At 41.8% G+C, this 12,594-nt stretch overlaps 1 long non-coding RNA gene across 1 annotated transcript; it reads left to right on the forward strand.

Moving 5' to 3' along the window:
* The first annotated feature begins 5,316 nt into the window (after positions 1–5,316).
* LOC135528164 (uncharacterized) lies at positions 5,317–6,715 on the forward strand. The gene is made up of 3 exons (XR_010453512.1): positions 5,317–5,365; positions 5,602–6,178; positions 6,401–6,715. It is a non-coding gene; the product is annotated as an uncharacterized LOC135528164 (long non-coding RNA).
* The last annotated feature ends 5,879 nt before the right edge of the window (positions 6,716–12,594 follow it).

The raw sequence follows: 12,594 nt of genomic DNA on the forward strand, positions 1-12,594 counted from the left end.
CCCTGTCTTAGAGTTGTGAAATTGCTTATTGTTACAATTACATTAGGAGAGTAACTGTCTAATATCCACCTAGTTATGGACCCCAAATAGAGTTGGGGGTGTTAATACACTTCAGATTGTGTCTGAAATGGACCCTATTCATTATAGTATACTACTTTTGACCAGGGCCCGGCTAGTACAGTTATAGCAGACTAAATTTGACCAAGGCCAGGCAAGTACAGTATATAGTATACTACTATTGACCAGGGCCCAACTAGTACAGTATATAGTATACTTCTTTTGACCAAGCCCGGCTAGTACAGTATACAGTATATTACTTTAGACCAGGGCACAACTAGTACATTATATAGTATACTACTTTTTACCAAGGCCCGGCTAGGACAGTATATAGTATACTACTATTGACCAGGGCCCAACTAGTGCAGTATATAGTATACTTCTTTTGACCAAGCCCGGCTAGTACAGTATATAGTATACTACTTTAAACCAGGGCCCAACTAGTACAGTATATAGTATACTAATTTTGACCAGGGCCCAACTTGTACAGTATATAGTATACTACTTTTTACTAAGGCCCGGCTAGGACAGTATATAGTATACTACTATTCACCAGTGTCAGGATTTGGCCAGGGTTGTTCCGGGTTTTGGTCACTAGATGCCCCCATTGTGCTTTTTGACCTTATGTTTTTTCCCTTGTTCCCCATTATTATTTGCACCTGTGCCTCGTTTCCCCTGATTGTATTTAAACCCTTAGTTTCCCTCAGTTCTGTGCTCTGTGTTTGTATGTTAGCACCCAGCCCTAGTGTTCTGTGTATTCTTGTCGATTCCGGTGGATGCTCTTGTGGAATTCTGTTTTTGGTTTTTGAGTATCTCTTGAGGCTTTTTTGTGCTATTCCTACCACCTTTTGGATTTGCCATTTTTGTATTTAAGGACTTCTCCTTTTTACTTTATTAAATACACCGTCTTAAGTACTGCTGTGTCTGCCTCATCTTCTGGGTTCTGCTGACTATTCGTGGCTCAGTTGGTTAAGTGACTGTTTCTCACTCCGGAGACCCAGGTTCGTAACCGGGTCCTGACAACCAGGGCCCAACTAGTGCAGTATATAATATACTTCTTTTGACCAAGCCCGGCTAGTACAGTATATAGTATATTACTTTAGACCAGGGCACAACTAGTACATTATATAGTATACTACTTTTAACCAGGGCCCGGCTAGTACAGTATATAGTATACTACTTTAAACCAGGGCCCAACTAGTACAGTATATAGTATACTACTTTTGACCAGGGCCCGGCTAGTACAGTATGTAATATACTACTTTCGACCAGGGCCCAACTAGTACAGTGAATAGTTTACTACTTTAAACCAAGGCCCAACTAGTACAGTATATAGTATACTCCTTAAGACCAGGGCCCGGCAAGTTCAGTATACAGTATACTACTTTTGACAAGGGCCCGACTACTACAGTATATAATATACTACTTTAGATCAGGGACCAGCTCGTACAGTATATAGTATACTACTTTAGACCAGGGCCCAGCTAGTGCAGTATATAGTATACTACTTTAGACCAGGGCCCGACTGCTACAGTATATAGAATATTACGTTAGACCAGGGCCCGGCTAGTACAGTATAGAGTATAATACTTTTTACCAAGGCCTGGCAAGTACAGTATATAGTGTACTACTATTGACCAGGGCCCAACTAGTGCAGTATATAATATACTACTTTAGACCAGGGCCCGACTACTACAGTATATAGAATTCTACTTTAGACCAGGGCTTGGCTAGTACAGTATATAGTATACTACTTTAGACCAGGGCCCGGCTAGTACAGTATATAGAATACTACTTTAGACCAGGGCTTGGCTAGTACAGTATATAGTATACTACTTTAGACTCGGGCCCGGCTAGTACAGTATATAGACTACTACTTTAGACCAAGCCTGGCTAGTACAGTATATAGTATACTACTTTAGACCAGGGCCCAACTAGTACAGTATATAGTATATTACTTTAAACCAGGGCCCAACTAGTACAGTATATAGTACACAACTTTTGACTAGGGCCCGGCTAGTACAGTATATAATATCTAATTTAGACCAAGGCCCGGCAAGTACAGTATATAGTATACTACTTTTGACCAGGGCCCAACTAGTACAGTATATAGTATACTACTTTAGACCAGGGCCCAACTAGTACAGTATATAGTATACTACTTTAGACCAGGGCCCAACTAGTACAGTATATAGTATACTACATTAGACCAGGGCCCAACTAGTACAGTATATAGTATACTACTTTAAACCAGGGCCCAACTAGTACAGTATATAGTATACTACTTTAGACCAGGGCCCAACTAGTACAGTATATAGTATACTACTTTAGACCAGGGCCCAACTAGTACAGTATATAGTATACTACTTTAGACCAGGGCCCGGCTAGTGCAGCATACTGTACAGGGATGCCATTTCAGACAGACGGCGATATGAATTGACACGTCTTGGGTTGTGTTCGTTGCCAGTCAGTCAACCGGTCAGTCAACCCATGATACAATCAGTTCAGTCCGTGAGTCTTCCTAACTGTGCTGAGGCAGGGATTTCGAGACCAATATGTTTAGATATCCAAAAGACTTAGCTAACTAGTATAGCTACAACTCAACAGTCTATACAGACCTTAATGAGGAGACAGCAGTCTATATAGGCTCGAATGAGGAGACAACAGTCTACATAAACCCTAATGAGGAGACAGCAGTCTATATAGGCTCGAATGAGGAGACAACAATCTATATAGGCCCTAGTGAGGAGACAACAGTCTATATAGGGTCTAATGAAGAGACAACAGTCTATATAGGCTCGAATGAGGAGACAACAGTCTACATAAACCCTAGTGAGGAGACAACAGTCTATATAGGGTCTAATGAGGAGACAACAGTCTATATAGGCCCGAATGAGGAGACAACAGTCTATATCGGCCCTAAAGAGGAGACATAGTCTATAATAGACCATAATGAGGAGACAACCGTCTATATAGACCATAATGAGGAGACAACAGTCTATGTAGACCCTAGTGAGGAGACAGCAGTCTAAATAGACCCTTGTGAGGAGACAACAGTCTATATAGACCATAATGAGGAGACAACAGTCTATATAGACCCTAATGAGGAGACAACAGTCTATATAGACCCTAGTGAGGAGACAACAGTCTATATAGACCCTTGTGAGGAGACAACAGTCTATATAGACCATAATGAGGAGACAACAGTCTATATAGACCATAATGAGGAGACAACAGTCTATATAGACCCTTGTGAGGAGACAACAGTCTATATAGACCCTTGTGAGGAGACAACAGTCTATATAGACCCAAGTGAGGAGACAACAGTCTATATAGACCCTATATATAATCTTTGTGTTTAATATGTATATTTTACAGCTCCTATTTGGTTTGTTTTTCTTAACTTTTCTTGATAATTGTAGCCTTGAGGTGTCTTTCAGAGAAATAGGCAGCTCTATTGTCCCTGGGTGTGTCCCAATTGGATCCCTATTCTAAATGTAGTCCACTGCTTTTGAGCAGAGCCTTTGCCTTTAAAGCAGTGCACTATGTAGGGAATAGTGTTCCATTTGGGACAAAGTCCCTGTGTTACCAAACAGGGCTGACGTTAGAGCTGGTTACCGTTCCTGGCTAACAGAATTACTCATCATTTACTGTCATTTAGCTCACGTTGCTTTAGTGTGCAGCTTACTCGTGACTCCAAAAAGCAGAAAAATAACCATTAGAAACTAGCAGAAGACTTCGACAAAGCTCTTTCAGTCTCTTGTTCTGGCCCTTTAATGATAGGAATTAATTTGTGAGTTACACCCAGATTTCTTGCTTATTTCACGTGAAATTGTATGTTTCTTTCATGGAATATATTAACCTGCTTCGCATGCGATTTTAAAGAACAAATGTTTGGTGGTTCTTTATACTTAGTGTTTGTTTGTGTGTGTCTGTTGTGCGTGCGTGGCACTTAGCTGACATGGTGAATAGACAAGCGTGTTTCACCTGGAATTTCCAGTTGAACAAAAAGTAGAGCCGTCATAAATTGTCAATTTAAAAACAACCCGGTGTCAACAGGGAGACTGTTTTCTAATTGACTGGTTAGGGGGTTGTTTTCAAGGTTTCCACTGAATTTGTGACTTGGTTTTATTAGAAACACGTGACTTTAAAACTAAAACAACACAGCAGCCTGAAACTCTCCTGATTGGTGTTTCATTCATCCATCACTTCATCAATGTTTATGGTAAAAAACTGGACAGCCCACTCACTCATTACCACCTGACATTTCCATGGAGTCCTGGGATCCATATACACTATAAAAAACCTCATTCACAATATACAGGAAAACAATATACTGTAAGATAAGTGAGTCATTAAAGGGTCATAGGAGAAGTTCAACAATAACCAGGCACGTACACAGAGAGGGTTCTACAAGTCCACAGAGAGGGTTTTACAAGTCCACAGAGAGGGTTTTACAAGTCCACAGAGAGGGTTCTACAAGTCCACAGAGAGGGTTTTACAAGTCCACAGAGAGGGTTCTACAAGTCCACAGAGAGGGTTCTACAAGTCCACAGAGAGGGTTCTACAAGTCCACAGAGAGGGTTCTACAAGTCCACAGAGAGGGTTCTACAAGTCCACAGAGAGGGTTCTACAAGTCCACAGAGAGGGTTCTACAAGTCCACAGAGAGGGTTCTACAAGTCCACAGAGAGGGTTTTACAAGTCCACAGAGAGGGTTCTACAAGTCCACAGAGAGGGTTCTACAAGTCCACAGAGAGGGTTCTACAAGTCCACAGAGAGGGTTCTACAAGTCCACAGAGAGGGTTCTACAAGTCCACAGAGAGGGTTCTACAAGTCCACAGAGAGGGGTGTACAAGTGCTTCCCCCTCTCTAGTGAAAATTCCCCTACAAATATCGATCCGTCATAAACTGGACTTACACTGAGTGTACCAAACATTAGGAACACCATTTGTACACTCAGTCTATGTCAAGGGAAGAGCATGTGTTCTTAATGTTTTGTACACTCCGTGTACTTGCCCTTTGTAGACATGAACACCTGCCGTGAAAATGTTATTACACGCCCCTGGCAATTCTCCTGAAGTGTCCTACTATGCTATAGAAGTGACCTAGAAGTGTTTAACTCGTTCCATGGAACTTTCCTTCCTCACCTGAGAGTTGAGGAGGTGAGAGACCGCCCTTTCTGGGAAAATAACTACATTTTGTCTCCTCCCCCAAAGCTTAAAATAGGAGCACACACACTCTTCTCTCTCACACACAAAGTTTTGTCATAGGATAGTTGGTCGCTGTGCTGAAAATCTTCTAGAATCTGTAAGTAAAATATTGTCTCTCATTGATAATGATAAAAGTGAAAAGCTTTGTCTATATCTGATAACTATGGATGTTATAAATGTGTGTGATATTTTTCAAGATATTTTTTTCTTCATGGCTTATCAGAAAAACCTGACAGCCTGGTGATTTAAGATACGTTATCACATTAGATATGTTTACATAGTGCCAGTGATGAAGTCACTGAGTCTAATTTAACATCTTAATGTCTTGTGCAGGTTCCTGACCTACGCTCCTAAGCACAGATCTAGGATCAGCTCATCCTCATCAAGTCCAAACCTGGACCTTAATAAACCACAAGGGGAACACTGACCTCAGACCAGCGTTTAAACCCCACGTCTTCCTGCCAAGACACTGACACTCCGTCCAGAATTCCTCTGCTCTCCAGCCGTCCATCCTTCCATCCATCCATCCAGCCATCCATCCATCCGTCCATCCACACCCCAGCCAGCCAGCCATGGGTCTGATGAGTGAGGACATGGAGTGCTGTGTCTGCCTCCAGCTCTACTCTCGCAGGGAGAAGATCCCTCGGATGCTCCACTGTAAGCACACATTCTGTGGGTTGTGCTTGCAGGCGATGTCCAGGCTCCAAAGCGGCCTACTGACAGTCTGCTGCCCCCTGTGCCGTTGGATCACCTGCACCGAGCCCAGCCTCACCCTGCCGGGGTCGCTGTGGGTTAACATTGAGATCTGGGACCAGATACTAGACAGACAACAGGAAGAGGAGGAGGAGGAAGAGGAGGAAGAGTGGAAGGGAGCTAACAGACAGACACAGACCACTACACAGTACACATGGTGAGTACCCCAGGCAAAGGTGGATGGATTGATAGACTGATTTAGAAACTAGGAGAAACCTTCCTCTGTTCTCTGATTTTCCTAACATTTAGTTCTGTATCTTCTGGTCTCTCTTTCTGCTCTGTCTCTGTCTCTGTCTCTGTCTCTGTCTCTGTCTCTCTCTCTCTCTTTCTCTCTCTCTCTCTCCTCCTGTTTATTTCCCCCCTCTCTCATGTCCTCTAGTTCTCCATCAAGGCATTGTGGCCTGAGGCTCAAACTACAGAATTTCCTGAGGAGGATGAAGCACAATGTATTGTAAACCAAGAAGACGAAGAGCAGAGAAAGAAGACTGGATTTTCCCATCTCAGAGCAGGAGATACTCATTGAGTAATGAAGCTAATTCACAAAACAGGACCCACCGGTGATTTTCCATAATGAAGCAAGATTGAACCAATTATTCATATGCTTTGTGTTTGATTGACTTTGGGTATGTGTAATGTTCTCAGTCAACTTACCTGGTAAAATAAGGGTTAAATTATAGTATTAATCATAAAGGATGGAAGGGGAGGAAATAAAAATAAGATATTAAATGGATTGAGGAAGAAAGAAAGAATAAGGAAGTTATGAATAGATAGACAGACAGACAGACAGACAGACAGACAGACAGATGGGTGAAGGTTAGAGACTGTGTGCTGTACAATGTGTGCTGTGTACAATACAATATGCTGTGAACAATGTTTATAATAGATGTTTAATGATTTGATAGAAGGTGTATTACTGCGTGAAGGAAGTGGAGGTTTAGTATTTATTATGACATCATTTTAGAACAGCTTCAATGTTGCAGATTGTTTCTTTTGTCAATGTAATTGTCTGCATCATTTCCAGTCCCCCAAATCAGGGATGTTGGATTTGTTTATCCTCATTGGACATGTTTAATTCATCTGTTCTGTTTGAAGAGCAGGTTTTTTATACTGGAATTATATGTATTGGTTAATAAATACATCCACTTTAAAATAACCCTGTCTTAGAGTTGTGAAATAGCTTATTATTACCATTACATTAGGAGAGTAAGTGTCTAATATCCACCTATTTATGGACCCCAAATAGAGTTGGGGGTGTTAATACACTTCACATTCTACACTACTATTTCCTAAAACACAAAACAAACCCGAAACATTCCACTGTCCTTGGTTTTGATGTGTGCAGTACATGACTGAAATCACTCTCTGTCTAATCATGTCTCAGAGAACCCTGTATGCATTCTTGCATATGAGATTCCCTAAAAACACATCACTTTGATAAAGCTATAACCGGAATTGACTTTTTCGGAGGAGGTTAGGAGAATTTATGCAGCATGTTAGGGGAATGATTCTGTGACTAATTTCTTGCTGTGAGTTTTTGTTTTATTTAACTAGGCAAGTCAGTTAAGAACAAAATCTGATTTTCAATGACGGCCTAGGAACAGTGGGTTAACTAACAGTGGGTTAACTGTCTTGTTCAGGAGCAGAATGACATATTTCTACCTTGTCAGCTTGGAGATAGGATCTTGCAACCTTTCAGTTAAATTCAGTTAAGTCAAATGCTCTAACCACTAGGCAAAACTGTCACCACTTGGTACTGGTCACTAAGCTGCCTTGAAACCATGTACAGTATATAGTATAGTACTATGACCAGGGACCAACTAGTACAGTATATAGTATAGTACTTTGACCAGGGCCCAACTAGTACAGTATATAGTATAGTACTTTTGACCAAGGCCCGGCTAGTACAGTATATAGTATACTACTTTTGACCAGGGCCCAACTAGTACAGTATATAGTATAGTACTTTTGACCAAGGCCCGGCTAGTACAGTATATAGTATACTACTTTTGACAAGGGCCAAGCTCGTACAGTATATAGTATAGTACGTTTGACCAGGGACCGGCTCGTACAGTATATAGTATACTACTTTAGACCAGGGCCCAACTAGTGCAGTATATAGTATACTACATTTGACGAAGGCCCGGCTAGTACAGTATATAGTATACTACTTTTGACCAGGGCACAACTAGTGCAGTATATGGTATACTACTTTTGACCAAGGCCCGGCTAGTAGAGTATATAGTATACTACTTTTGACCAGGGCACAACTAGTACAGTATATAGTATACTACTTTGACCAGGGCCCAGCTAGTACAGTATATAGTATACTACTTTAAACCAGGGCCCAACTAGTACAGTATATAGTATACTACTTTTGAACAGGTCGCAACTAGTACAGTATATAGTATACTACTTTTGACCAGGGCCCAACTAGTACAGTATATAGTATACTACTTTAGACCAGGGCCCGGCCAGTACAGTATATAGCATACTACTTTAGATCAGGGCCCGGCAAGTACAGTATAAAGTATACTATTTTAGACAAGGGCCCGGCTAGCACAGTATATACTATACTACTTTAGACCAGGGCCCGGCTAGTACAGTATATAGTATACTACTTTAGACCATGGCCCGGCCAGTACAGTATATAGCATACTACTTTAGATCAGGGCCCGGCTAGTACAGAATATATTATACTACTTTAAACCAGGGCCCAACTAGTACAGTATATAATATACTACTTTGACCAGGGCCCAGCTAGTACAGTATATAGTATACAACTTTAAACCAGGGCCCAACTAGTACAGTATATAGTATACTACTTTTGACCAGGGCCCGGCCAGAACAGTATATAGTATACTACTTTAGACCAGGGCCCGACTAGTAAGAGTATATAGTATACTACTTTAGACCAGGGCCCGGCTAGTACAGTATATAGTATATTACTTTAGACCAGGGCCCGGCTAGTAGAGTATATAATATACAACTTTTGACAAGGGCCCGACTACTACAGTATATAGTATACTACTTTAGAACAGGGCCCGACTACGACAGTGTATAGTATACTACTGTTGACCAGGGCCCGGCTAGTACAGTATATAGTATACTACTTTAGACCAGGGCCCTGCTAATACAGTATATAGTATACTACTTTAGACCAGGGCCCGGCTAGTACAGTATATAGTATACTACTTTAGACCAGGGCCCGGATAGTACAGTATATAGTATACTACTTTAGAACAGGGCCCGACTACGACAGTATATAGTATACCACTTTAGACCAGGGCCCAACAAGTACAGTATATAGTATACTACTTTAGACCAGGGCCCAACTAGTACAGTATATAGTATACTACTTTAGACCAGGGCCCAACTAGTACAGTATATAGTATACTACTTTAGACCAGGGCCCAACTAGTACAGTGTATAGTATACTACTTTAGACCAGGGCCCGGCTAGTGCAGCATATGGTACAGGGATGCCATTTCAGACAGACAGCGATATGAGTTGACACTTCTTGGGTTGTGTTCGTTGCCAGTCAGTCAACCCATGAGCCAATTAGTTCAGTCCGGCGCCGTGAGTCTTCCTAACTGTGCTGAGGCAGGGATTTAGAGACCAATATGTTTAGATATCCAATGAGGAGACAACAGTCTATATAGACCCTAATGAGGAGACAACAGTCTATATAGACCCTAATGAGGAGACAACAGTCTATATAGACCTTAATGAGGAGAAAACAGTCTATAGAGACCCTAATGAGGAGACAACAGTCTATATAAACCCTAGTGAGGAGACAACAGTCTACATAAACCCCAATGAGGAGACAACAGTCTATAGAGACCCTAATGAGGAGACAACAGTCTATATAAACCCTAATGAGGAGACAACAGTCTATATAGACCCTAATGAGGAGACAACAGTCTATATATACCCTAGTGAGGAGACAACAGAGGAGACAACAGTCTATAAACCCTAAACCCTAATGAGTGAGACAACAGTCTATATAAACCCTAATGACCATAATGAGGAGACAACAGTATATATAGACCATAATGAGGAGACAACAGTCTATATAGATCATAATGAGGAGACAACAGTCTATATAAACCCTAGTGAGGAGACAACAGTATATACAGACCATAATGAGGAGACAACAGTCTATATAGACCCTAATGAGGAGACAACAGTCTATATAAACCATAATGAGGAGACAACAGTCTATATAAACCCTAGTGAGGAGACAACCGTCTATATAGACCCTAATGAGGAGACAACAGTCTATATAGACCCTAATGAGGAGACAACAGTCTATAGAGACCCTAATGAGGAGACAACAGTCTATATAACCCCTAATAAGGAGACAACAGTCTACATAAACCCTAATGAGGAGACAACAGTCTATATAGGTCCTAATGAGGAGACAACAGTTTACATAAACCCTAATGAGGAGACAACAGTCTACATAAACCCTAATGAGAAGACAACAGTCTATATAGGTCCTAATGAGGAGACAACAGTTTACATAAACCCTAATGAGGAGACAACAGTCTATATATACCCTAGTGAGGAGACAACAGTGTACTTAAACCCTAGTGAGGATACAACAGTCTACATAAACCCTAATGAGGAGACAACAGTCTATAGAGACCCTAATGAGGAGACAACAGTCTACATAAACCCTAATGATGAGACAACAGTCTATTGAGACCCTAATGAGGAGACAGCAGTCTATATAAACCCTAATGAGGAGACAACAGTCTATAGAGACCCTAATGAGGAGACAGCAGTCTATATAAACCCTAGTGAGGAGACAACAGTCTACATAAACCCTAATGAGGAGACAACAGTCTACATAAACCCTAATGAGGAGACAACAGTCTACATAAACCCTAATGAGGAGACAACAGTCTACATAAACCCTAATGAGGAGACAACAGTCGATAGAGACCTTAATGAGGAGACAACAGTCTATACAAACCCTAATGAGGAGACAACAGTCTACATAAACCCTAATGAGGAGACAACAGTCTATATAGGCCTGAATGAGGAGAATAGTCTATATAGACCCTAATGAGGAGACAACAGTCTATATAGACCCTAATGAGGAGACAACAGTCTATATAAACCCTAATGAGGAGAAAACAGTCTATATAGACCCTAATGAGGAGACTACAGTCTATATAGACCCCAATGAGGAGACAACAGTCTATATTATATAGACCTTAATGAGGAGACAACAGTATATATAGACCAAAGTGTAGATGCGGTCGCATCTACACTTCGGTCCGCAGGTAGTATAACTTTTCATTACATTTCATCATAGTACAACGGTTTGATTTGTCTAACCTTAGCAATTTCTTCTTAGCTAGCTACATAGCCGTCTTTGTATCAAAGATAATTGCGTAATTATCGTATTTCGTCGTCCTAACGTAGTCTACACTGCTATCTGCCCAGCAGCTAGCTAACGTCCACCGTCTACCGAATACCAGCACTGTAGTAACTATTACACTCAACTGAACGACTTGATTAGTGTAGTGTTAGCTAGCTACATAGTTGTCTTTGCTGTCTTCGTATCCAAGATAATTGTGTAGTTTAGAGTGTGTAGACTTAGAGTGATTATCTTAATTTACCGAGGTTAGCTAGCCAGCTATTTGTCGTCCTTAACGTAGGAGATACTGCTAGCTAGCTAGCCAACAGCTAGCCAACGTCTACCGAATAGAACGTCAACAACCCGGTCAACATTCTGCTTCGCTCCACAGGTAGTATCACATTTTCATTTCACTTCATTACAGTACAACGGTTTGATTTGTTTGATCGTAGCTAGCTAGCTACATAGCCGTCTTTGTATCAATGACAATTGTGTAGTCTAGAGCGATTTTCTAGGTTAGCTAGCCAGCTATTGTCGTTCTTTTAACGTAACATAACGTAATCAACACTGCTAGCTAGCCAGCTAGCCCCCGAATAGCAGCACTGTAGAAACTATTACACTCAACGGAACAACTTGATTAGTGTAGTGTCAACAACGCAGCCACTGCCAGCTAGCCTACAAAGTCAACAACGCAGCCACTGCCAGCTAGCCTACTCCAGCAGTACTGTATCATTTCAATCATTTTAGTCAATAAGATTCTTGCTACGTAAGCTTAACTTTCTGAACATTCGAGACGTGTAGTCCACTTGTCATTCCAATCTCCTTTGCATTAGCGTAGCCTCTTCTGTAGCCTGTCAACTATGTGTCTATCTATCCCTGTTCTCTCCTCTCTGCACAGACCATACAAACGCTCCACACCGCGTGGCCGCGGCCACCCTAATCTGGTGGTCCCAGCGCGCACGACCCACGTGGAGTTCCAGGTCTCCGGTAGCCTCTGGAACTGCCGATATGCGGCCAACAAGGCAGAGTTCATCTCAGCCTATGCCTCCCTCCAGTCCCTCGACTTCTTGGCACTGACGGAAACATGGATCACCACAGATAACACTGCTACTCCTGTCTGCTCTCTCTTCGTCCGCCCACGTGTTCTCGCACACCCCGAGAGCTTCTGGTCAGCGGGGTGGTGGCACAGGGATCCTCATCTCTCC

Source organism: Oncorhynchus masou, chromosome 5, assembly GCF_036934945.1.
Source record: "Oncorhynchus masou masou isolate Uvic2021 chromosome 5, UVic_Omas_1.1, whole genome shotgun sequence".
NCBI classification, from domain to species: domain Eukaryota; kingdom Metazoa; phylum Chordata; class Actinopteri; order Salmoniformes; family Salmonidae; genus Oncorhynchus; species Oncorhynchus masou.